General features: G+C 38.6%; 1 protein-coding gene and 1 pseudogene across 4 annotated transcripts in view; one reads left to right on the top strand and one right to left on the bottom strand.

Annotated features, from left to right (window-relative positions):
• The window catches only part of DAAM1 (dishevelled associated activator of morphogenesis 1), a 187,775-nt gene that overhangs the window by 145,884 nt on the left and 14,526 nt on the right, over positions 1-27,365 (bottom strand). The window contains exons 2-3 of one of the 4 annotated variants that reach the window (XM_077122489.1): positions 16,270-16,305; positions 14,416-14,553 (exon numbers count right to left, since the gene is read on the bottom strand). The exons of 2 other annotated variants lie outside the window; for them this stretch is intronic. The gene's annotated coding sequence lies outside the window, so the exon portion shown is untranslated. The remainder of the gene's footprint in view (positions 1-14,415; positions 14,554-16,269; positions 16,306-27,365) is intronic. One more of the 4 variants, XM_077122488.1, reaches the window with a different exon arrangement.
• LOC143652730 (nuclear transport factor 2 pseudogene) lies at positions 19,916-20,503 on the top strand (annotated as a pseudogene).

The following is a 27,365-nucleotide window of genomic DNA, read 5'->3' on the forward strand; positions in this document are numbered from 1 at the left end:
TTCAAGAGACAGAGGTTAGGATTAGTGAACTGGAGGACGGAACATCTGAAATCTGACAAGATACAGAAACTATAGGGAAAAAAATGGAAAAATACAAGCAGGGACTCAGGGAATTGAATGATAATATGAAGCGCACAAATATACATGTTGTGGGGGTCCCGGAAGGAGAAGAGAAGGGAAAAGGAGGAGAAAAACTAATGGAAGAAATTTTCACTGAAAATTTCCCAACTCTTATGAAAGACCTAAAATTACAGATCCAAGAAGTACAGTGCACCCCAAAGAGAATAGATCCAAATAGACGTTCTCCAAGACACTTACTAATCAGAATGTCAGAGGTCAAAGAGAAAGAGAGGATCTTGAAAGCAGCAAGAGAAAAGCAATCCATCATATACAAGGGAAACCCAATAAGACTATGTGTAGATTTCTCAGTAGAAACCATGGAGGCGAGAAGACAGTGGGATGATATATTTAAATTACTAAAAGAGAAAAACTGCCAACCAAGACTCCTATATCCAGCAAAATTGTCCTTCAAAAATGAGGGAGAAATTAAAACATTTTCAGACAAAAAAATCACTGAGAGAATTTGTGACCAAGAGACCAGCTCTGCACGAAATACTAAAGGGAGCACTAGAGACTGATATGAAAAGACAGAAGAGAGAGGTGTGGAGAAGAGTGTAGAAAGAAGGAAAGTTAGATATGACATACAAAATACAAAAGGCAAAATGGCAGAGGAAACTACTACCCAAACAGTAATAACACTAAATGTTAATGGATTGAACTCCCCGATCAAAAGACACAGACTGGCAGAATGGATTAAAAAACCAGATCCTTCTATATGCTATCTACAGGAAACACATCTTAGACCCAAAGATAAACATAGGTTGAAAGTGAAAGGTTGGGAAAAGATATTTCATGCAAATAACAACCAGAAAAGAGCAGGAGTAGCTATATTAACATCCAACAAATTAGACTTCAAATGTAAAACAGTTAAAAGAGACAAAGAAGGATACTATGTACTAATAAAAGGAACAATTCAACATGAAGACATAACAATCATAAATATTTATGCACCGAACCAGAATGCCCCAAAATACATGAGGCAAACACTGCAAACACTGAAAAGGGAAATAGACACATCTACCATAATAGTTGGAGACTTCAATTCCCCACTCTCATCAATGGACAGAACATCTAGACAGAGGATCAATAAAGAAACGGAGAATTTGAATATTACAATAAATGAGCTAGACTTAACAGACATTTATAGGACATTACACCCCACAACAGCAAGATACACCTTTTTCTCAAGTGCTCAAGGATCATTCTCAAAGATAGACCATATGCTGGGTCACAAAGTAAGGCTTAACAAATTTTAAAAGATTGAAATCATACAAGATAAACAAATGCCTAAAAATCAACAAAAAAATCACACAGTACATGAAGATGCAAGAAGACATGGCCAAGCCAAATGACCAAATTAAAGAGCAGGAGGAGACACAGAATTTGGAACAACTAATCAAAGATGTTCATACAAACCTAAATACTTTCAATGGGTTGGCTGAAAAGATTAAGGATATAAACAAGACATTGTAAGAGCATAAAGAAAAATTTGAAATAAATATAAAAACAACAGATCTTACAGAAATGAAAGATAATATAGATCAAAGTAAAAATATACTAGAGAAACACAACAGCAGATTTGAAGAGGCTGAAGAAAGAATAAGTGAACTAGAGGACAGGACAACTGAATTTGAACACACAAAAGAACACATGGTAAAAAGATGGAAATTTTTGAACTGGATCTCAGGGAAATGATTGATAACAAGAAGTACACAAATACAGGAATCATTGGTGTCCCAGAAAGAGAAGAGGAGAAGGGCTAAGAAGAGTACTTGAGGAGCTAATTGGGGAAAACTTCCAACCCTTATAAAAGACATAAATATGCAAATCAAAGAAGCTCAACAAATTCAAATAGAAAAAATCCAAATAAACCCAATCAAAGACATATACCAATCAGACTGTCAAATGCTGAAGGAGAGAGTCCTGACAGCAGCAAGAAAAAAATCGACTCACACATAGAAGGGAAGCCACATAAGACTAAGCGCTGACTACTCCATGGGTACCATGGAGGTGAGAAGGCAGTGGAACAATATATTTAAGAATCTAAAAGAGAAAGATTGCTAGCCAAGAACTCTTTATCCAGCAAAGCTGTCCTCAAAAAGTGAGGGAGAGTTTGAATTTTTCAGAGACAAACAACTGCTGAGAGAATTTGTTAACAGGAGACCTGCCCTGCAAGAGATACTAAAGAGCGTTCCAACAGCTGTAAAAAAAAAAGACAGGGGTGAAGTCTGGAGTAGGGCAGGGAATTGGAGAGTATCAGTAAGAGTTATTTAAGGGATAAAAAAAGAGAGAGAAAAAATATATCTGGCAAACAAAAACCAAAGGAGAAGATGACAGAATCAAGAACTGCCTTTACAGTAACACCTTTGAATATTAACAGATTAAACTATCCAATTCAAAGATACATTAATATAAATAAATAAATAATAAATAAGTAAAGTAAAAAGATACAAGTTGGCAGAACGGATTATGCCATAGAATAATTCTTAAATTCACTGCCTTCGGAAGTCTCTGGTGACTTTCATAGTACAGACCTAATTATCTGTTACACTTTTTTATGTTTGATTTGCTTTGCTTTGGTGGAAACACATCTGACCCAGGAAGAGGCTCCATTTCACCCCGCGCTCTACAACCCCCTTCCTGGGTAAGGGGACCCCAACTTGTGAAAAGCCCTCCAAGACCTCCCTCCTGCTTTGGCTACAGTGTCTGCTCCCAGGTACACACAGGCTCCTTAAAACCTCAGTCAGACTCACAGTTGATAAACGCTACCTTTGCATCCAGCTCCACTGTGGCCCCCCACGGGGACCCATTTGGAACGAGACCTGTTGTTTCATAGCAAGGAAGGAATGGATCTGTCATGGGGTCTGCTTCACCTGCATTCCAGTCGGCACTCCACGTGGGCGGGCCGCAGAGTTTATGGTGGGCCTCACATTGCAAGCTGACCGAGGGTTAGACCTATAAATGGAGAGTCCTACACGGCATGTGTTCACCCCCATCATTGTTCCATTATCTCAAACATTCTGCTATTAAAGTGGCTGGTGGTGAGGAGAAACTTATCTGACATTCATTTCAACCCAGTGAAGTGCTATTTATAGTCAGCGTGTCTGTATGGAAGCCACCATCCAGAGTCGCGCCCGAGCTGGAAGGGGCTCTGAGCAGTGGCGAAGGATGAAGCTGACCCAAACAGTGTGGTCAAGCCTCCTTCCTCCTAATTTCAACTGTATATTTAAATCCGGCAGGTTGTATTATAAATAACATTATTTATTCTTACCGAGGTTTTAGAATTTAGGACGACCTATTAGGAGATAAATGAATTTGAGGAGAAATCTTTCTACTGTGTTGACTTCAAAACTGGAAGCAATATGAGCACGCAAAGGGCCAGAAGAGATGACCAGCTTGCGTCTTCTCTTTAACCGTATTTGAGTGTTTTTCATTCTTGGCTTTACTCTCCTTTTAGAGCCATGTGAAGTGGATTTCTAAATAAAAGATATCATAGATTTTTAAAGATATCAATATGTTAAAAAGGTAAATTACTAAATAACCGGCAAACAACTTTACATTATTCAGGGCAATGCCTCCAACCGTAACTTGCATGACAAATTTACAGTTGAGTACGACAGAGACACAACTCACAAAAATCAAAAGCTAAAAGACACACCGAACCCAAGAATAATTTCACACATAATGGAAAACAAACTATGAAAAGTAAGGCTTCTCTTTGGTAAACACAATAAATCAATAACCTCCACTGCTGACATATCAGATTAAACAAAATGCAAGAGACAAAATCAATCCAATTCAGTACCTCTAAATTCCAATACTTACTAGCTATATTAACATCAGTAAGAATACTTTCAAATATATTTCTTTCTTTTTAAGAATATCGAGAAGTTATAAATATTCACAAGCAAATCTTCATTAAAAAAAGGAATTTACTTTTCCCTAAATTTTTTTTCTAACATTTAAAAAATGTAATAAAACTAAAAAAAAATTAAAATTAATGGAAAAAGATGTTTTAAAATTCAGGGAAAAATGGAGATAGAGTCTTCATTCTATTAATGAACAGCCTCTAGTAACCTGGAGAAATAAATTACTTGAGACTAGAGTTAAGCCCAAAACAAAGTAAGCTTTTGATACTTGGGAGAAGGCGGAAGGAAAAGGTGGGCAAGAGAAGCACACAGATTTATTCAGATTATTAACTGATGTGGACTGAGTGTACTGGCTTCCAGGTGGGTCTGGGCAAAGAGACAAGTAAGGAAAAGCCATTAAGCACAGAACACACAAATATGACCCTGGGGGGAAAATCTGAGTAATGAAGCCCAAATATAGGCATGCAGTCTAAAAATAACTCTTCTGCTTATACAGAGGTATTTTCCTTTTAGCATTCATTTGAAATGTGTGGGAAGACAAAACAGTTTAAGTGAATTTCCAGATTTCACAAAAAGTCAGGTGACACTCTGAACATTTTCAACCAACAGAAGAAATGCAATTTCCCCCGCCTTTAGTTTTCTCTTGTAAGTATGGGCGGGGCGGGGGGGGCACTAAACTAGGCAAGAGTGTTATTTCTAAATTTTATGAGAATCTGATATCTCTAGGTAAAGCCTCTTCATATCTGATATGTCATGGGAAAGCATTACATCCTTTGAATTTTGTCAGTGAAAACCACTGTAATTATTTTTCTTCACATAAAGAAAGATGAATAGAGGATGATAGGATGTTGACATTGTGATTATATTTTCCTATTATGCCACAAATTTGAAAGATTTCATTACCACCACTTGGGTTTGTTGTTATTGTTTTTTTAAGATTAAAAAAAAGTGGTAAGATAACTGACTTGTACACTGAAATATATTGTAATTCCAGCACTTTAAAAAAATATTTAAAGATTATCTTTTAGTAAGGTATGATCTATACTTCCTCTTAGTTGTTTATACCCTAGCTGCAAGAAAACCTTTTACTCGATGGCAGGTACAAAAGGACAACCTCACTTCTTTCTTCCCACACTATTTAAAACAGTAAAAATGATAGTGCAAAAAGGAGAAGCTGGAGTCCCAAAACATCCCACTTTGCTTCACTACATAAGAGCAGAAAGGAAGCACGTGAAATGTCCTTTCATTCATGCAAGAACAAGAGCCCTATCTCAACTGCTTCAGTACTAGTCAAAGATACAGGTAATGACTGGGGGTAAGAAATCCAGTCACCAAGTCCTACTGTGGTGGTTTGTGTTTGGAGCAGTGAGTACCATTCACTAATCCTGGGTATGCACAGGGGTATCTACTGAATCCAAACATACTTTTATCCCGTGTCCTCTATGTACCCTGTGCAGACATGGTAACAGAAACAAGACCCCTATTCATGCCAAATAAGATCAAGTTTAATGGAAAAGCTTACAGTGCAATCAGCTTCTCCTACTCATGCTCAGTAGCTTCCAGATCTGGTCTGGGGACACTGGGGAAAGCAAGACAAGCATGAGATTGCAGATAACGTGAATCCTGCCATGTTTCTGCAGACTTAATGCAGCATAAGATGAACACTACAGGAATGTCTGGTCTTGGAACAAATTAAACTTGCAAATCACACCTCTAATACCTGGCCATCCCAGACAAGTCCTTCGGGATCTTCACGCAAGCACAGGTCTCACAATCTCAGGCCAGTTATCTTGGTTAAACCATGTAAGAAGCCAGGAAGGTGACTTACACAGTCGGTATGTCATGGAAAACCAGGAATCCCTCCCCCTGCCACCACCTTTTCTCTGAAAGCATAACTTCAGAAAGCAAAAGGAAGGAAATGGAAGGTTTAATGTACCCTCCTGTTCACCAGTCATTGCTGTACAGTGGGGTCACTTTCTGAAAACACCATCAGTATTTGTAAGAGTCTGTATAAAGATGCAGAAATTAAAATTAGAGCATAAAAGATCTACTCAAAGGCATGCTGTTTATTAGTTTGATTCCAGATAAATGAACATTTTAATTCAAAACAGTGGTTAGTTGTTTTACTAAAATCATACAGACCTATGCCAGATGCTTTAATTAAAGTAAAGTGGAAAAAGAACTGACAGAAACATAGAGATACGTTAAAGTAGAGACCACAGCTTAGCACAACTGCAGAGGGCACCACTCACATTGTACTCTGTGTGACTGGTGTTGGCCAGTACTGGCCTCTGCAGCCATACACTGACCGTTAAAGTGACACAGGGATGCTACTGGGCACCATGGCCCATCCTCAGAATCTAAGAAAGGGCAATGTAATATTTGCAGGGCAAATGCCTTCCAACCCAGTGATGAACTTCCTTCTTCCATCTAACTTCTACTGCTCCTCTGATAGCAAAAAGCAATGGGAGGCTTTTCCCATGCTAAGGATATACCGACAGATGCATGCTAAATTGCCTCTCTAGTTTCAGGAAGCTGTTGTTTTTGACTGCCTTACATACCAATTTTCCAGGGAGTGACCTCTCCCCCATTCCCTGTCATGCCCACACCACTGAGCAGAGTGACACAGGGCAGTGTGGTACTACACAACAGGCACTGCCGTCTCATACCTACCACCTGATCCCCAGGGCCACCTGTGCTTCCAAAGAACTTTATAAGTAGCTGTCCTTACAGTTATAAAGGCTATCCAGTATTCTTTTGGTAAATTCTTCTTCTTCTTCTTTTTGTCTTAACTTTTGTTTCTCTTGCTTGTAACTGAAATAAATCTGATACATCGTCTAAGAGACAAAGAACAAAGAAATAGCCTTGGTGCTACTTGGTGCTTTCTCTATGCTCTTACAGAGGCACAAACTAAGTCAACACACCAGGGAAGCAGGTGACAGCTCAATATCCCTCCCCCAAGCTGAATTCCCCAGTGGACATTGTACCAAAGGGGCTCCAGGAGGAAATGCCCAGAGCTCCATTATCATACCACTTGAAAATATTAGAAGGTATCAAGTTGGCCATTCAAATGCAAAATAAAGAAATGATTACGAGCAACTAAAATATATTTAAACATATTTTCTATCAGACTCCCTGCCCTAGATCCTTCAAAAGTATCAGGATATAAGTTGCTCTTAGTTTTCCAAATGCCATTAGGTTTGCATTTCTTCACACGTGAACTAGAGTTCAATGGGTGTAAAAGCTAATCCATAGACATACAGGGGCAAGTTATTACTATTTCAAATAGCAAGATCCTACATTTTATAACACTATGCAAAATGTTGTCATGTACTATTTCTCTTTTAATCTTAACCAATTCTTTCTAAGTAATTAGGGAAGCAAGGCCACACGATACTTATTTTACAAAAGAAGGAAATGGATCTTTCCTTGTTCAGAATCACAGAGCCATCTAGAGTGGCAAAGCCACCCCAGAGACAAATTCAAGTCAAGATGTCTACCCACCAAGCCCAGCCATCGATCGCACACCTGACAAATCTAGAATCCCACAGCCACACTGTGCCCAGTCCCAACGCTCCCCAGACTCCTCATTTAGCTACCAGAAGAAGTGAGGCTAAATGAGTCTGTGGAGTGAGGTGGAGAGGGGCAAAGCAAAGGCAGAGGAGGGAGGAGGCCTGAGACCCACCTTGAGTTACGGAGAAAAAAGAAAACAAACAGACAAGACACCTATTTCATCAGTGTTGCCTCACTAACCACATTAAATTTTGGCTTCATCATGAGCACTATTAACTATCATTGATAGATTCATAGTAAGGATTATCGGAGGAAATAATGAGTATGTTTAACAAGGTAAACATTTCATCAAGCAGTTCATTGTTCAAAACTGGGCAAAAGTTATCCTATTATGGACTACTCCAATTTTAGCTCCTGAAAATATAATTAAAAAAAAAACACAATGAACAAACTTAAAAACCACACTGAGCCTATTTGCTCTAGAGTTAATCAATCAACTAATTATACGTTAAGCCCCTGAATTATATAACACAGTATATATGTAATAAAGCAAAATACATTGCCCTTATCTTTTAGGAACTTAAAATAAGCTCCATGATACCCTAGAGAATAGAGAGATCAAGTTGTGACTCCCATGTGCGTCTTTCTCAGATTATTTTATCTCCTGTCAGAAGCTTGTTTGTTTATTTTTATTAGAGAAGTTATAGGCTTACAGAACAGTCATGCATAAAATATAAGATTCCCATAAACCAATTTACCTTTCACACCTTGCATTGGTGTGGAATGTCAGAAGCTTTTGATAAAACAAGAGTCCAGCCGGACAGGCCTTGAACCCTTGATCAAATGATTAAAGTCAAGGACTGAAACCAAGACAATACTTTGTATATTGTGATGGGCAACAGATGCCATTCTGGAAAATCTGTGCTTTTCAAAAACAAATAGCTACACCCATGCAGGAATCACTTGAGTCCAAACACCACTGATGGCAGGCACCCAGACAGGTGAATGTAGACCCTTAGAACAAAATGTTGCACCATAACTAAGAATGAATAGATGCAGTAACCCAGTGCCCTAAGCAAAGGAGTGGGCACCCAATGGGATACAAGAAAAACAGGATCCTGAGATTAAGAAGCTACAAGGTAAGTAAGGGGGTGAGTGAATCAGAACACATGACAGCCAAGTTCATGTTCAAACCAAACATCATGACCATATATAAAAGAGAAGATGTTGACACTCAATCTTGACTAGTTGTGATATCTAATTTGGGAAAGCTGACATTCCAATTTCCCAGACTTTTGTTTAGCATGGGTTTTATCTCAGAGGGAAAAGAACTGCATAATAGTTTATATACAAATCTACATTGCACTTAAAAAAAAGGTAGAGTTGCACCACTGTAGGGGGGTCCAAAAAGCTCTCATGTTTCATGTAATTGGTCACCAATTATAAGCAGATGCTAAAACAACACAGAATAAAGGAGTGATCCTTCACATAGAGAATGTAAAAGCTGCTTCTTGAGATGCAGTGACAAGAATAAAAAGTACTCTTGCTTTTCCCAGGGCACAGAAAGCAGCAGGGAATAAGAACAAGATATTCACCAAGGAATGCCAATAGCTTCACCAAGGGGTTATGCCAAGGTCTGGCTAATTGCTTTAGAGTAAGTTTTTCCAGCCCTCAGGTAAAGACAATTAAAAAAAAACAAAACAAAACAACAACAAAAAAAAAACTTCACATAACATTACTTACAAGGTTTCATCCCCAGATCATTGAAAATTATTCAGGTTAATAAAAATGAAAGAAAAGACTCTCACATAGACTAGGGAAGGTGTCATTAAACTAATAGTGTCTCCTTTGTCAGTTTACCAGAAACTGTCTTGAGTGCTAATACATTGTGTTCTATGTTGTATGATTGTGCTAATACATTGTGTTCTATGTTGTATGATTTTTATACACAGCTTCAACCTTTGGATATCACAAGTAACACAAAAGCAATAATTTGGCAGTAGGTAGAAGGTGGGAGGGGGAGATTTGAGCTCAGTTTTTATGTTTTTAAATTCATAACTTGTGAACTCAAATTTCAAGGCGGATAAAATATCCAGATTTCAAAATATCTACTAAGAAATTGAAGACCAGTTATAAGTTTTACACTAAAATGAAAAAAGAGAGAGAGAAAGCTAATTCTAAAAAGGATATAGTAGACTGAATAAGATGAAATTCATTCTTAAATATAACATTAGAAACATGCCAATAGGGATATTCTGATATTGGTAATTTTAAATAATCCTCATTCCATTTCCGAACATAAAATTATAGTTATCTATTCAATGGAAAGGTATGGCAGATGTGCTGGTTTGAAAGGAAGTATGCCCCCTAGAAAAGCCATGTTTTAATCAAAATCCCATTTCATAGAGGTAGAATAATCCCTATCCAATACTGTATGTTTGAAACTGTAATCAGATCATCTCCCTGGATGATATGATTTAGTCAAGAGTGGTTGTTAAGCTGGATTAGGTGATGACATGTTTCCACCCATTTGGGTGGATCTTGATTGGTTTATTGGAGTCCTGTAAAAGAGGAAACGTTTTGGAGAATGGAGATTCAGAGAGAGCAGAGCAGAATGACATAGCCAAGAGAAGCAGAGCTCACCAGTCAGCGACCTTTGGAGATGAAGAAGGAAAATGATGATGAAGAAGCTTCTGGGGAGCTTCATGAAATAGGAAGCCAGGAGAAGAAGCTAGCAGATGATGCCATGTTTGCCATGTGCCCTTCATGATGAGAGAGGAACCCTGCCCATGTTCACCATATGCCTTTCCAGATGAGAGAGAAACTCTGTGTTCACCATGTGCCTTCTCACTTGAGAGAGAAACCCTGAACTTCATCAGTCTTCTTGAACCAAGGTATCTTTCCCTGGATGCCTTAGATTGGACATTTCTATAGACTTGTAATTGGGACATTTTCTCAGCCTTAGAACTGTAAACTAGCAACTTATTAAATTCCCCTTTTTAAAAGCCATTCCATTTCTGGTATATTGCATTCAAGCAGATGGCAAACTAGAACAGCAGATAATAACTCATTTATATAATGTTTTAGAATATTTAACTTGCAGTGAGTTTAATGAGCTAGTCTGATTACTGGAAATTCACAGCCCTTCAGAAACAAATGAGACCACAGAAAGGAAACAATACCCAGAAAAAACTAGTGCAAATGGCACGTCTGTTACACATCTCACTTCAGTCTAGGGACAAGACAGCAGCAATTCTCCAGTACCCGCAGCCACCTAGGCAGGCTTTTCATTTTGCTGTGATTAAATGTCCTGCTTTGGACCTTCTGGGGAAGTGGAAAGTCTACGATCAGCATTGGCCCATCGAACTTTCTGTGATGATGGAAGCATTCTACCTCTGCACTGTCCAAACAGTGGCCACTAATTCCACGTGGCCAATGAGCACCTGATGTGTGGCTAACATGACTGAAAAACAAAACTTTTCATTCGATTTTAGTTATTTTAAATCTCAATAGCCACATGTGACTAATCGCTACCAGAGTGGACAGCATAAGACATGCTTTATTTAAAAGAATCAAATATCAGATTTCTACTGCTAACAGATCACAAACCATGCTAATATTCAAAAGACCATCAACGGTGAAAAGCATCACAAAAAAGATAAAAGGAAGAGTTTCTGTGGATAAGCTGCAATGCAGATAATCTGCTCATACTACTCAAATTGAAGGTAGCTGTAGGGAGTGTTGCAGTGACTGGTTCCTCATAAATTCTACATCCTTACTGCCCTTAGAAATTAGTCACAGATATAGGAGCTGCCTCTGAGTCTGCTGTGGTCAGTAACAAAAAAGGCTCAGATGCAAATTGGGAAAAGCTGTTGTACCCTAAGAAGATCAGCCCTAGAGACTCTATATAAAGGATGAAAAAGAAATGAACTCTTCAGACAGATCTCCTTCTCCTCAGAACAGATCAAACACAATATATTGAGTGATACTTAATGTGTGTCAAGTTTCTGGGGGAAAAACTGTTGAAATTCCTATTTTGGGGAGTTTGGAAAAAGGTATTATCAACTCTCAATCAGGTGAAAGGATGGCTTGCTTGTAAGTCGAAAGAAATATGTATTATATATAAAGTTCAATTCTTTATAGTTGCAATTGATATCACTAGGCCAAAATACACTAATTACTACAGAAATCAAACAATGGATAAGTCAACAGAGAGCACATCAATTGTTACTTTAATCTTAAACTATTCCAATACTTCATGGTGATAAGAGTAGATTGTCCCTCAAAATGGATATATTTAAAATCTCTCTTCTTTTTGCCTACTTTATGAAATGAATGCTAAATCAAACAAAAAGTAGACAGTTTGCATGGCATGATAAATAGGCAGCTACCCCAAATAAAACACATGGATACACACACAACCCAACTTCATTTTAACGAAACTGAAATATTGAGTTGACAGAGGTAACACAGGACATCGAAACACTGTGCCTGGGAAGGGCAGCCTTTAATGGCGGGAGATAAGGAACATGAGGTGCTCTCTTGACTCAAGGACTCTGAGGAGGTATGCCTGGGCAGTTCTCAGGCAGGAGAAAGTCAGCTAAACCATGGCTGGAGAGCCCTGGAGGCCAGCACTCACCTTCTGGAGCCTATCTGTGTGTGGTGAGCCTGGGCGAGAGAGTGCGAATGACAACCCAGAGGGAACCTACCCCTGCAAACAAACCTATCATACATCAAATTCTGCTCTGCATGAATGCAAATGGGGGGAATATGAGAAAAGCCGTCACGAGAGGCAGGCCTCTTTAGTTGTAGCATGGTTTTCAGCAGGCAAGATAATCGAATTGCTTGCTTCCACCATGTGGTCAAAAGTAATCAACAGTGGCAAGAGTTATCATTTCTACGCATCAGGACTGAGAGCTGTTTCCTGGTAGTCCCTTCCTCCGCCACTGCCAAGCCCTGCTTAGTCTCCAGTTGGTTACAAAGGGCAAAGAGGCCGTGAATCTGTCTTTGGCTGGTGCACTGGGGCTTTCCCAGACCCCCGGGACTTGCCTGTTGACCACTGTGGTGGATTACAAAGGCCCTGTTATCTGGAGCCCAGACACGGCAAACGCAAACCCCACCACCTGGTATGGGCTGTGAGCAACCCTGCAGCAGCGGCGCCTGTGGAACGCGTGGTGTGCCAACAACCCACAGCCAGCTGACCGGCATCCAGTCACAGTTTCTTTTCCAAACACCGAATGAACAAACCTCGATTCAGCTCTTACGTTACGCTCCAGTGGAGGACGACACAGAAGAAGCAAGCACCAAGAGAATGATTTTAGAGAAACTATTGTGGACCTAAAACAAGTACATGTTCCCACGGAACTGTTCATAATTCAGGGGTCCTTTATGTTTGTTTGAACCCTCCATGTCTAGCTGAGAAAAAGATGTATTTTTTTTTTCTCTCCAGGGGGAATAAAAGCAGGAAAGTAAAATTCCTGGTAATGTCATATCCAGTCAAACAGGAAGGCTTGTGGGGTCAGAGCTGAAAGGTTTCCAAAGCAACACGGAGCCAATCTGAAAATAATTTATTTCATTTTCATTTGTTTCATTTCCTCCAGAATTATCATTCAACTCCCTGCTCCTACACTCACCAAGAACAGAGGAAACATTAAGTTAATGCAACAAAAATACAAAGTTTAAGAAATACTTGAGATGTGGACACACTTGAATTCTAATTCATTGCTGGGACGAACGTAAAGTGGGATTAGCTACTTCGGAAAACAGCTTTGCAGTTCCTCAAAATGTTAGACCGAGTTACTATGTGGTCCAGCAATATTACCATTAAGTATTCACCCAAGAGAAAACATAGGTCCATGCAAAAATTTGTCCATGAATGTTCATAGCAGCATTATTTATAATTATGAATTATTCATAAGTATTCATTTATGCAACCTAAATGTCCATGCACAGGTAAACATATATGGCAAATCTATATGATGAAATATTATACAGCAATAAAAAAGAATGCAGTAGTGATACATGCTATAACTGGTGAACTTGGGAAAGGTTATACTAAGTTAGAGAAGTCAGTCACAAAGGACCACATATTGTGTGATTCCATTTATATAAAATGTGCAGAAAAGGCCAATTCACAGAAACAGAAAGTAGATTAGTGGTTGCCCAGGGTAGAATGGGGGTGGGGGGTGATTACTAATGGGTACATAGCTTCTTTTTGAGGAGTTGAAAATGCTCCAAGCTTAGATTGTGGAGACGGTTGCACAACTCTGTGAATATACTCAAAATTCAGGGGCATAACTGTTTAACAGAAGTATGAAGTGCATACTTTGGGTGATTTTTACAGTATGTGAACTATATCTCAATAAAGCTAGGAAAGGGAAGGGGATGGGAGAGGACAGATACACTTCAAATGTTTCACTTGGAATGACAATTTTTCTTGGAGTATCTTTTTTTTTTTTTAACCTTCTTATTTTGCCATAATCACAGACTTAGAAGAAGCTGCAAAGAGGACAGAGAGGTCTGTTTATCCAATACCCAATTTCCCCTGTGGTCATTCTTACCTACCTACAGCACATTATCAAAACTGGGACACTGAAATTGACACAACACAATTAACTAGACTATAGGACTTATGCCGTTAGCTAGGAATGCCTCTTTAAACAGCTTCTGAGTAATAATTCTGAGGTTTCACTCCCACTCTGTTTACCTGAAACAGGCAAACACTCTGGTTGTGACTATAGTCAGCTAACCAATAATTTCAGTGACACAAATATGATGATTGGTGCACATTTTAGGAATTTTCCCAATTCCTAATTTAGAAAACTAAATTACCATTAGTGAAATATTTCCACCCAAAGCACCTTAAGTTAGTAAATACTTTTTAAGGGACCCTTAAACTCATTAAGTTACTCACAGAATTATTTCCCTAGAAGGGAACTTTGGCAAGTCTTTTCCTAGAGTGGTGTTGGTGATTGCTGTGATAACAGAAGCTGTCATCCAGAATCTATCCTTAGGAGGAAAAAGCATTTGGAATTAGCCATCCTCATTCATTCTGTAAGAAAATAAGGACTGGTTAAGGGCAGGATGGAGGAAAGAAAAAATATCTCCCTTAAAGACAGCAGATAGTTTTTTAATATCTGTGTGGAAAACGACAAGAAGAAAATCTGTTGCTCAAGTGAAGTCTTTCTTAGGTTCCCCAGATCCCCTTTGCATCTCAGCTTTCTTACTTGGAAGTAAAAATCACTGCTCAATTGTCTAATAATTAGTTTTCTAATTTGAGACTCTTCTATGTTCTTTTTCTTCTTTGTTCCCTTAGTTTCTAACGTTCAGCCCTTCTGCTTATCCCTGGTGAGCTGTGCCAGAGAAAGTCATTTCAGCTGCTCATCATCAGATCTGTTAGAATATATGGGAAGGAAGGAGGTTGAAACCATGGACTGAAGTGGAATGTTTGGCTTTGCCACAGGTTAATGGAAAAGCATCTCTCCAAATAAGGAGATGAGTCTCCTGAGGAGAGTGAGGAAGCAAGCAGGCTGTCACGAGCCTGCTCTCCGAGCCAGCACTGCACTGACCCTGCCAACTGGAGGAATCTGAACGGGAAACATCAACGATCTGAACAAACTTAAACTGACTTTCGAAAAAGGAAGGCTTCTGGTGCCACTAATAGAGCCTGAGAGCCACATAGCACCCTCTGCAAGCTGTCCCTAGATATTCCCTCCGGTTGTTCTTCCAAGGTACACTGAGATAAACTGACCCTAGGATCACAGCAAGCTCCAGAGGAACATGAGGCTTTGTGCTAACATCCCAGCCAAAAAGGCAGTCAAGGGCGGGCCACGGTGGCTCAGCAGGCAAGAAGGCTCGCCTGCCATGCCAGAGGACCCGGGTTCGATTCCCGGTGCCTGCCCATGTTAAAAAAAAAAAAAAAAAAAAAAAAAGACAGTCGAAATTGGGTAGGTTTATTTTGCGCATCATATTTGGCTTATATCTTGATGGCAGGTTGATTTAAGAAAGACAATGAAGGACCACTACAGAAAAATGAACCCTGTGGTCTTTGGATAGACTGGACAACGCAGGACAGAGACCAGGAGCCTTTGCTTGAGCAGTGTTGAAAAATCAGGACAAGGCAAGGTATGTCACAGACACAACAGGGAAGGCGTATGGCGCTGGGAGAAAAAGAAAAAGGAAATGGTCTCCTTTTTAAACGAAAACAAGTAGCAAGGAAGGCCACGCCCAAAAGGCTAGCATTTACAAACATGTACCCCTCATAGCTCTTTTATTCAAAGAGTGGAAAGAGACTTGATTCCCCTGAGATGACAATGTAAACAATTATTCTTTCCATATAAGTATGTGCTGCCCTCACAGCTGGCACTGGTGTCAGTTTACATCCTCCAATGGCCCGTGAATGGCAGCTCAGGTAGAGAGAAAAGTCACACAATCTGGGTTTTCATCCTGGCTCCAGAGCTCACTAATGGGATGACCCCCAAACCCTCTAAACGTTGCCTTTAGTCATATGTAAAATGAGAAGGCGGGATTAACAACAGTTTTCAAACATATTTTAAAGCTGTGAAATCCTTTATCTAAACAAAAATCTCATGAAGAGCCTCTCTCTATATATAGATAAATGGATTTGAATCAAGCTGGTTAAAGTTTGAAGGTTTGTGGAGGCATAGTATGAAAACCACTGATGAGATCCCTGAAAGCAAAAACTCAATTGACTTAAAAGAATATTAAACAGGGTGGTGCAGTGGTGGCTCAGTAGCAGAATTCTCACCTGCCATGCTGGAGACCGTGGTTCGATTCCTGGAGCCTGCCCATGCCAAAAAAAAAAAAAAAAAAAAGGTGAAAAGAATATTAAACAAAATCAAGGTTAAAGAAAAACCCAAAGTGGTATACAGCGTAGGCTTCTGATTTCCAATTCCCAGGGGTGTAGGGAAGGGAGAACCAGAAGCTTTACAAGAGGTCCTTCAACCATGAACATGTAAATGTCTCACACATACAGGAATGTCCATTTTTCCAAATGAGGATATATGTTGTAATTAATAAAACTGAAACTCACTGAAAATGCTACTGAATACCTGGTGTTTTAGCTTGCTAAAGCTGCTGGAATGCAATATACCAGAAATAGAATGGCTTTTAAAAAAGGGAACTTAATAAGTTACAAGTTTACAGTTTTAAGGCCTTAAATAAGTCCAAACTAAAGCCTCCAGGGAAAGATGCCTTGGCTCAAGGAAGGCCAATCTGGGAAGGCACGTGGCTGGCATCTGCTGGTCCTTGTTCCTGGTTCTTTGTTTCCACTTCTGGTGCCAGTGCTTTCTTCTCTAGCCTATGTGGCCTTCACTTAGTTCCTTCAGGACAAAAACTCTGGGTTCTAGCTTGCTTAGCATCTCATGGGAAGGTTCATGGCAACATCTGCTGGTCTGTGTTTCTCCAAAAGCCTAGGTCTCTTGGCGGCTCTGTTGGCTCTGTTGCTTCTGCTCTCCAAGCATCTGCATCTGAGATGTCTCCAAAACGTTTCTCCTTTTAAAGGACTCTCGTAAACTAATCAAGACCCACCTTGAATGGGTGAAGTCACATCTCCATTTAATCAGAAGGTCACACCCATACTTGGGTGTGTCACATCTCCAGGAACTAATTTAACCAAAAGGTCATACTTACAACTGGGTGTGCCATATCTCCATGGAAGCAATCCAATCAAAGTTTCCTGCCCTAAACAATAGGTCTGGCCTTACACCACTGGATCAGGATTAGAACATGGCTTATCTGGGGGACGTAACAGTTTCAAACCAGCACACATTGTTAAGTAGGAATCTGTGATATTTCTTAAATTAAAAAGGAACCGTCAAGGGTGCACGGGTGGTTCAGTGGTAGAATGCTCGCCTTACATGCGGGAGACCCGGGTTCGATTCCTGAACCATGTACCAAAAAAAGAAAGAAAATAAAAAGGAATCTTCATACTCTAAAAGATTAGAAACTAGTGCTATAGAGAATGAAACAAGATCCCACTGGAATTAAATAATACAAGCAAATCTCTTTTAAAAAATCAACAATAGCACTTAATTCATTTTAAAAATTCTACTACCTACAATATCAAACTAGTTTTATCTCTGGTGTTAGCCGTGGCTATCAGAGAGCTGCTTTGAGAAGGATTCAGGTTGTGTGTCCAGGCTGGGTAGGAAAGAATGGTACAGTAGATAAGCACTGTGTGCCATAGCCGTGGTGTGAGAAGGAACTGGGGGAAAACACATGTGTCTCATGGACTTGACATCCCAGGCTGAGCCAGACAATCATCTAATAGGTGGTGGTTAGTGGAGACCCAAGTTCGGACTCTAATTCTGTCAGTATACTAATCAATTACCAAGCAAATCACCCATTCCAGGTTCTAATTTTGCCAGCACGAAAAAGGAATTGCCCAGATGTATGGTGCCCACCACTCAGTGTCAACTAAGACAGTGACTGTTACACTCTTTTCAGAGCCACTGGAGACAACTAACCTGTCATAGAACCAATAAGCTAACCCAAGCCTCTTCATTTTATGCATGAGGTCATTGGAGCCCAAGAGATGAGTTGGCCAAAGTCGCACAACTAGTTAGTGAGCTAAAGGAACTCACATTCCCCCAACAGGGACGTTTTCCACACTTTGTTTTAATTACTCATATTAATTATCCATGGGACAATTCACAATATAAGGGCTCTCTGTTTTATGCTATTAAAAAAAAAATCTTTCATTTCAACAAAGCTTAGATGATTGTATAAAATGGATTACATTATTATTCTATCATATACTTGTCATTTTTAAGCCTCGGTATTAAAAATCTTCCTTCGATAGAACAAAAAACAAGTTGTGCATTTGAGAACCCCAATACTACAACCCATCCTATTCCCCACCTCCAAATAACAGTTGCCAATCTCTGTAGAAAATAGCGCATATGCTATCTTAGAAATTGTTTCTCAAGGCTTTATCCACTTAGGACCAGCTGCTTTAAAAAACTAAATCCACATAAGTTACAAAATGTGAATTCAGCAATCCATTTTAACTTCTATAATAAGAATTAACAGGAAATGGCTGAATCAGAAAATGAGCAGTGTTTCATCGTTCTTAAATAGATTTTTGACAAGTTCTTAAAATAATATGAGATTTACCATTAACAAGAAAAATGTTTGAGTATGTTTCAAATTTTAAAAAATTAAAGTTTTAAATAATAAAATTAAAAAAAATTGAACACTTTTAGTCCTGAAATTTTCCAGTCATTAGAAAATACTTTCTAATCCCTATTCTCTTTCATATTAAAGCTATTTCACTAAGATCTTATCATCCCAAGACGATGGTCCATTTTACCATGAAGGTACTGTTTGCCTGTAGACTGTCTGAGGCATCTGATTCTTAACTAAAAAAGGTATTTGGTGCTCTTGAGTCAATTTTATAGTGCATCGAACCACCTGGGATTCAAATGCATCCTAGGAACTCATGAATTGGTTGGGCAAACCTATTCATTCCTTCCAAGCTAGGAAGACAATGAACTGATGTCTTGGGGAGGGGTACAGAATTGATCTTCCCTCAGTGTCTTAGTTCTGATTCCAGATAATCCTCCTCTAACAACCACTTACACCATTGTCTCCCGGAGTCATGTCTCCCAAACAAATGCCAACACCTGCCTTTTAAGAGTGCTGCACAGGGAGGCGTGTGTGCATGTTAGCGTATGTGGATGCTGTTTGGTTTTTACTTCTTAGACAAAGACAGACAATTGCAGCATCTCCAACTAGGGGTGGGGGTAGGAAATGAACAGAACCATGATGATAACAAGTTGTCTTCTCTTACGTGTGCTGGGAAACACCGCATTATAGTCTATTACTGAGATGATCGGAACCATCTAAAATTAGTTTAAGGCATGAATCTCTGCATACTTGGACGAGGTTTATTTTCTTTGTTTAAACTAGAACAAACATAAAGCACTTAAGATATGAGAAAACCCATCTCCCCCGCCATTTTGACTTATGATATATTGGCACGGAGACAACTGGACTGTGATGAGCATAGCATTTTGCAATATTAGGTGCTGTATAGGCAATGCTTTAAAGATTTTAACTAAGCATTTGAGTATCTGTTTTATGACACCATTTATAAACAAAAAGTACTGGGTATAACATTTCTTTTATCATGTAAACCATTCTAATATATACTTCCACCTCCTTCCTCATAATATTTGGATTATTTCATTGTTCTAGCTCCTTATTCTTCCAAACAAGTTTAGTTCAATGGAAAAACTGCATAGCATCTCCCTGTTCTTTACGGCTAAGAAAAGCCTCCTCTGTGGCACTCAGCAGCGGCTAGAAAAACCAGGGGTTGGGGCATGGGGTGGGGGTGGGGAAAAATAAGAAACCATTATGACAAAATCCAGGAAACATAAATTGGTGATGAAATGACAGGAGCTTCTGGTCCAGACCAGGCTGTCCCGGCCCCACCCTATATGGCCTGGCCTGGCCTGCCTGAGTCCAGCAGGCTCTGCAGGCAGGTCTGTGGGCTGACCCTGACTCCACTTCCTATCACCCACCTGCAAAGGATTCAGGGATGGGCAGCACCACCCGGCCCACTCTGGGGACAATACAAGCCAGATGACGCCCTATAAAGGGAGACAAGCCGATTTGGAAGCAGATTGGATCCAGCTTCATTCAGCATTACCACCAGTTACTTGATGACAGAACCAAGCTAGGTGCAAGTTATAAGTGATGCATCATGCCTTACATGGGAAAGACAGCATCTCCAAGGGAAAGCTGCCACTGTGGGGAAATTGTCCAGCCTTCCATTCTAGAAAATCCAGCGCAGCATCACGGTACAGGACCATCAGCCTACACTAGGTAGCTGCCTCATCAGCATGGTTGTGTACCAGCACAAGACCAGAGAAGACCCTATCACGCAGTTCTACCAGATGTTCCTACTAAAGAATATCAATGATGCTTGAGTTTGCACCAATGACATGTTCAGACTTGCCCTGCACAACTTTGGCTGAGCCTTCCAGCCAGGCACCCATGCTGTTTCCTCCTCCCTCCTCTTCCCGATACTACTCACGCTCCCCCAGATGCTCCAAAAATCACACCCAAGTGAGCAGGGCCATGGTGGAAGTGGGGGCACTGCACTGCTGCCACGCAGGTGTCGTGCGTGATATGTGGATGCCAGACCAGCTACATCTGACAGAAGAAGCTTGTGTTGTACCAGCACATGCCTTGGAAAAACTTCAGCAATCCCTTTTGTTTTTTAAATCTACTGACAAGTTGCTCTAATACACAAAGAAATGAAGGAGAAAGCGCTGCCTCACTGCCGCTTTGTTCAGATGTTTCCATGCCTCATTGTACAATAAAAACATGGAAATTTTCTTAGCAGTTTTTAAAAAGTAATAAATGACAGGAGCCGCCATGAATTTTCCCTTCAGGTAATGAGGAAAGGGCTTGCTAGGGCTTGCTAACATAATTAATTATGCAAATCTGTAGCCAGAGACTCTTAATCACAGACAAACATTTTAGGTCATTTTAAGTGTGCCTGAAGATCTCATAGTTTTCTTCTAATGGGCTTCACTGTTGTTTACTGCATTTATGAAAAGTTATTTGCAATGTTAATTAATCTATTTTATGGTCTGTTCAAAAACACCAAGATTTAAATAGATGTACGGGAATGCAGGCCATTTGAGAAAGGAAAACTACAAATGACCAATAAGCAGACTGGGGCTAAAGTTCAAATTGACGAAAGAAATGCAAATCAAAACACAGTATTATAGCATCTGTCTGTTGTTGAATCACAAATATTTGTAACATAATACTAAGCATGTAGGCAGGGATAAAATGAAAGATGCTTTAATGCCTTTAAAATGCAGATAAAGATCAGCAGTATCAACGGGCAAAAACCTTTCTTACAGACAATTTGGCAGCATTTACAAACAAAACTTTAAAAATATATACCTTTTGACCCAATTACTTCATTTCTAATAATTAACCCCAAGAAGATACCTTGAAACAAGAAAAATATACCCATAATAAGGATGACTACCCTATATGACACACAAGGTGGGGAAAAAATGCAGTCATCTAAGAAGTTAAGAGTTTTAATAACTTGGAAAATACTTATGACAACAATTATAAGAAAGAAGGATACAAAAGAGTACAGATAATACACAATCAAAAAAAATTTTTAGGGCAGTGTAATGGTGGCTTAGGGGCAGAATCGCCTGCCATGCTGGAGACCCAGGTTCAATTCCCAGAGCCTGCCATGCAAAAAAAAATAAAAACAAAAATAAATAAACTTCATTAAGATACGTTCCCATGGGTTAAAATAATTTGCTTCCTTTCTAAGACTTTCTCTATGTCTTTACACTTTTCTATTTTTTCATTTTTCCTATAGTGATCCCCATATAATTAAAAAAATAAGTTTCTGACAATACTTTCAAAATGACCTTGAAAATCCCCCTTGCTCAGCAAGGCATTTCTCCAAAGACTACTATCCGATAAAAAAAATATTTGGAAATGTACAGAGATTATTGGGGATTCTTTCAGCAGAATGCTATGTGTAGTTAAGCAGGCCCTCATGGGATTATCTTCGATTTTTTTTTTTTTTTTAAACCAGGCCAATGGTTCTCAAAGTGTGGTCCCAGGACCTCTGGGAACCACAGACCTTTTTTTTTATAGCAGTTTACTGAGATATATTCACACACCATACAGTCCATCCAAAGCATACAAAGTATACGATCAGTGGCTCACAGTATAATTAGAGCTGTGCATGCATCACCACAATCAATTTTAGAACATTTTTATTGCTCCAAAAAGGAATACCATACCCTACATCCCCCACCCCACAATTTTAGCATTGTTACAGTTGATGAAAAAATAGTAAAACATTATTGTTAACTATAGTCCATAGATTGCATTAGGTGCATTTTTTCCCCATATACCACTCTATTATTAACTCTTTATAAAAATGACATACATCTGCTCTAGTTCATGGAAGACCATTCTGATATTTGTACGATTACTCGTGCTCATTGACTATAACAGGGTTTGCTGTGTCATACAGTACCTTGTTCTATCCTCTAGTTTTCCTTCTAGTGACATACCTGACCCTACACTTCCCCTCTCAACCACAATCACACTGTTCATTACACTCACCATAATGTGTTACCATCACCTCTAATTCCAGACATTTATATTCAACGCAATTAAAAACTCTTCACAAGCTAAGCACCTGCCACAGGCCTTGTTTAGAGTGTCTATAATTTGAATACTATTTTCAGGATAATATGAAGTTATTTACCATTCTCATTCTCGCAACAAGTGTACAGAGCATTGGGTTTTCCCAAAACTGCAATATCCATGATGAAGTCATCACTCTAATGATACATAAAATAGGCTTGTTTTCACTTTTTAAGGGAATTAATACATAGTCTTTAAGTTTCTTGGTTCTAATTTCTAATAGGATGACAACATCCCACAAACAAATCTCTGAGGGTCTTCTATCTTTAAGTGCCAAAGGACCCTGAGACTGAAAAGTGTGATAAGCCCGCTGGACCACACTATTTTACAGCTCTACAGGGGTAGGAATTATCTTATTTAAAAAAAAAAAGGAAGTATAGTAATGTAGTGGCTCTTGTCCTTAGCAAAGCAAATGAATTTATCTGTTAGAGAAGCAATTGCTTTGCACGCCTGTAGCAAAGATAATCAAATATTACATTTTATTGCTCTTTAGGATATTAGCTAGTCTTGTATCACTTAGGAAATTCATTTCAGCATTTCTGATTGTGTGTAAATGATCACATTGAGAGATAACTGGTAGATAGATAGATAGATAAAAAATCTGTTCTTTAAATTCTCCTTTGAACTGGTCTTAACATCTTACTGGTTCCCTCACCAGTTAGATAAATATTTAACAAGCTAAAGAAAATCACATAAAATGTTTCTTTTATAATTTTGAGAATAGATAGTGGTGATGGTGGCACACTATTGTGAGTAATTAACAGTGCTGAATTATGTTTATGAATGTGGCTGAAAGGGGAAGTTTTGGGTCATGTATGTTACTAGTAGGAAAATTAGGAGATAAAACATGGGACTGTATAACACAGTGAAGCCTGTTGCAGACGATGGACTGTGCTTAATAGTACAAATATAAGAATGTTATATCATGAATTATAATCAATGTATGACATTATTACACGGTATTAATAAGAGGGTGCTATGTGGGAAAAATACACCTAATGTGAACTATGGCTATAGTTAACAATAATAGTTCAATATTCTTTCACTGACTGTAACAAAGGCACCACACTAATGCAAAGTGTCAACAATAGGGAGGTATATAGGAATGTTGTATTTTTTATGAGTTTTTTGTAAATCTGCAATTTCTCTAATTAAAAAATTAACAATAAAAAAGCAATTTATGATCTTCTCAACTAAAAAAAATGTTTTTTTTTTCTAAAACTCAAGACTGAGATACTTTTCTCTTTAGGAATGTTTTAAATCTTTTTAAAGAAACTATAACTTGATTTAACAAACATGCTTAGGTCAAAGAACTGAATATACAAATTTATACAATCTATATTTTCTGCGAGAATTTCAACTGAACCAATTCAAGCACAGTAAGTATATAAAGTATAAACTATCCTCAGTAATGGGAATCTGAAAAACCTGACATATATGTTCTACTCCCAAATGGATATATTTCTCTATGTGTCTGTATCTGTTAAGGATATCTATGTACACCACTTACCCAATAGCTTTTCTAATTCTAGTGAGCAGGTAGGTTAATGGCGTCAGTTATTTTCATCTTCACCAATTTACAGGAAATACAGGAAGCAGAATGGCACGCTACACTGTGTGTTCCAGACTGTGAGAAATTCTACAGGACAAATAACCTGTTCTTTTCACAATTAAGTTTTTTATTTTTGCATGGGCAGCACCGGAAATCAAACCCAGGTCTCCGGCATGGCAGGCGAGAATTCTGCCTGCTGAGCCACTATGGCCTGCTCTCACAAGTAAGTTTTAAGGAAAATAAAATTGCAGGGGAAATCTATGGACTGAGCGGGGTTTGGTACAGGGATATATCAAAAACTGCAATCTATGGGTCTTATTTGAACCCTGAGGGGAACAAACTTTTTAAAAAGTTAGGAGAAATTTGAAAACTGACGAGACATTTGGTAATTTTAAACAACTAATATAAATTGTTTAGGTACAATACTGGCTTTTTAGTTAAGTTTTAGTTAAGTCTCTAGTCTTGATTTTTTGACAACATATTCTAAAATATTTACAGATGAAATTATATGGTATCTGGAATTTAAAAACAATACTAGAGTTGAGGGAAGGGTGACTAGGGTACAGAGGAAAGAATAGGAGTCATAATTTGATACTTGTTGAAGCTGTGGGTATATGCAGAATTCTCATACTTCTTGTGCATATGTATTTGGGAAATTTTCTCTAATAAAACTTCTCTGTATTAAAATTTTTCATTTCATTTTACTTAAACAAGGGAAGTAGCAATGGGAATCGGCAACTCTGAAAAATTGACATTTTAGAAAGTCAGAGGGTATCCTCAAGCACATTTGAGAGGTTTCATTCCCTCCCAGACTTTTTATTTTTCTGTTTTCTCCTAAATAATCCATCAATAGTATATGGGTATAAGCATGCTGCTGGGTGTAGAAGGCAGAATTTTACAGGATCCCATCACCATGCCCTTGCGTGATCCCCTCTCCTTTGAGTGTAGGTGGAACATGTGACTATGATGAGAAGTCACTCCTGTGAATAAATTATATTTTAGCAAAAGGGAGAGTACCCCTGGTGGGTGTGACCCAATCAGGTTGAGTATTTTAAAATCAGCATTTCCTCCAGCTGACCGCAGACAAGCAAGTTAGAGAGATGGGTTCTGGCTGACCTGGAAGAAAGGAAATATCCATACTGAGGGCCAGAAGGCATAAAATGGTCCCTGGTTGACAAGTAGCAAGAAAATAGCATATCATTCCAAAAGTCACAAAGAATAAATTGTGCCAACAACTAGTGAGCCTGAAAGAAGCCCCAAGAACTGCAGCCTCAGCTGATACCTGGATTTCAATCTGGTGAAACCCTGACCAGAAAATCCAGCTATCATGTGCCCAGACTTCTGACCTACAGAAACTGTGATGAGATAATAAACGGTGCTGTTTCAAACTGCTAAGTTTGTGGTAAACAGTCATGCAGCAGTAAAAAATCTAATATACCTATATAAGGATGTATGACAATATCTCCAGCCCTATCTTTGCATGTGAGTTTATGATCCCATTGGTAGCAAGTGAGTTGATGAACATTCTGCCATTTAATAAATATTTAATGAAATATTTCTCAGAGGATCATGACCCAAACTTGAAAAACCCTAAGCTACATAATCCCTTATGAATGAAGCATTCCTTATCCAATATACACAGCTTTATGGGCAAGATTACATACCTGACTGCCTCTTACAGTCTGAAGGCTTCTAGGACAGAAAAATCCTTCAAATAATCAAATGGGACAAGTTTAAAGCAAATTGTAACAAAGCCAAACATATCACAAAAACCATAGCTTGTCATCACTGCAGTTATCAAGTAGAGCAAAGCTTTTTATCCTCTAACACTCAGCTCATGATTATAGCATATGAGAACAATGCGGGTCAAATTTCATTACAACAAAAATTTCTTTATAACAAAGTTTCCCATGACTCAAGTGGTTCATAAATATTAAGGACTTACTACAACTATTCTTTGTCCTTGTTATACAATGTTTATTTAGAGGAAAAATTGAGATGCACGTGAATATAAAAATAAGAAAAGAAATTAACGGATATTATCCATAGGGTCTAAAAATCTGTTTCTAAGGTACTACTTAATCTGATTATTTTTAGTCTGTCTCTTTAAAAGAAGAAAAAAAAGCTTTATTGAGCTATAATGAATAAGCCATAAATTCCACCTGTGTTGAAGCATGCAGATTTGTGGTTTTTACACAAATTGAATAACCATTATCACTAATTTTAGAACATTTTCATAGCCCTAGAAAGAAACCCCATATTCTTTCTGTCACCCTTCAATACTATGCCATCCTAACAAATTCTTCTGGTACTAGTAAATCTTGGCCAGCTGAAATTTAAATTGAACAGTAAAGGGAGAAAAGAATTGAAGGTAGAAGAGTTTATCTGTAGGTATAAACGGTATTGGGAAAACTGTAATCTGGAATTGTAGAGCACTGCTTCCTATAACTGATGTTGTGAACATTCCTTTGAAAAGACAGACATGACCCAAGCAAAACATGAAAGTACTTGCCAGTGAAAGCAAATAGCCATTTGTTGGTGAGACTCTTGACCTGTTACACAATATGATTTGTTTATTTCAGAAGTTGAAGATAGAGGAGGATCAGAGCTTTATTTAAGTGAACTCGGCTTTTGTATTCCATAGGGAAAAAAAACTGTATTTCTCTAAAACAGCTTTCTGAAATGTTCATATCCAACATTAAAACATTTTTACATGCCAAATGAATGAATGAATGACGTTTTAAAATATTGCTTCCACAATTTATTAAATAGTCCATAAAATTCTGATTGTAATAATTTCCACTAAAATTAATCATTTCCTAGCCTCTGCTATGCTCACTAGAAGTCTGGACCTGAAAGTCTACCTAAGTAAATACCAAGTAAAAAGAGCCATTTTATTGTATTTCCCCACTTTGGTAATTACAACTCTGAGACCAAAACAATGTCTTCCACAAGAATACAATGCTTCCACAGGGCACATTCTAAGGAAGGAAGCTTGCAGCAAACTGTGTGACCCCAAGTGTATGAAACCAGAGGGGGTCGGAGAGGAAGCACACAGAAATAGAATTAGCTTTGTAATCATG

Source organism: Tamandua tetradactyla, chromosome 12 (assembly GCF_023851605.1).
Source record: "Tamandua tetradactyla isolate mTamTet1 chromosome 12, mTamTet1.pri, whole genome shotgun sequence".
Lineage (NCBI taxonomy): Eukaryota > Metazoa > Chordata > Mammalia > Pilosa > Myrmecophagidae > Tamandua > Tamandua tetradactyla.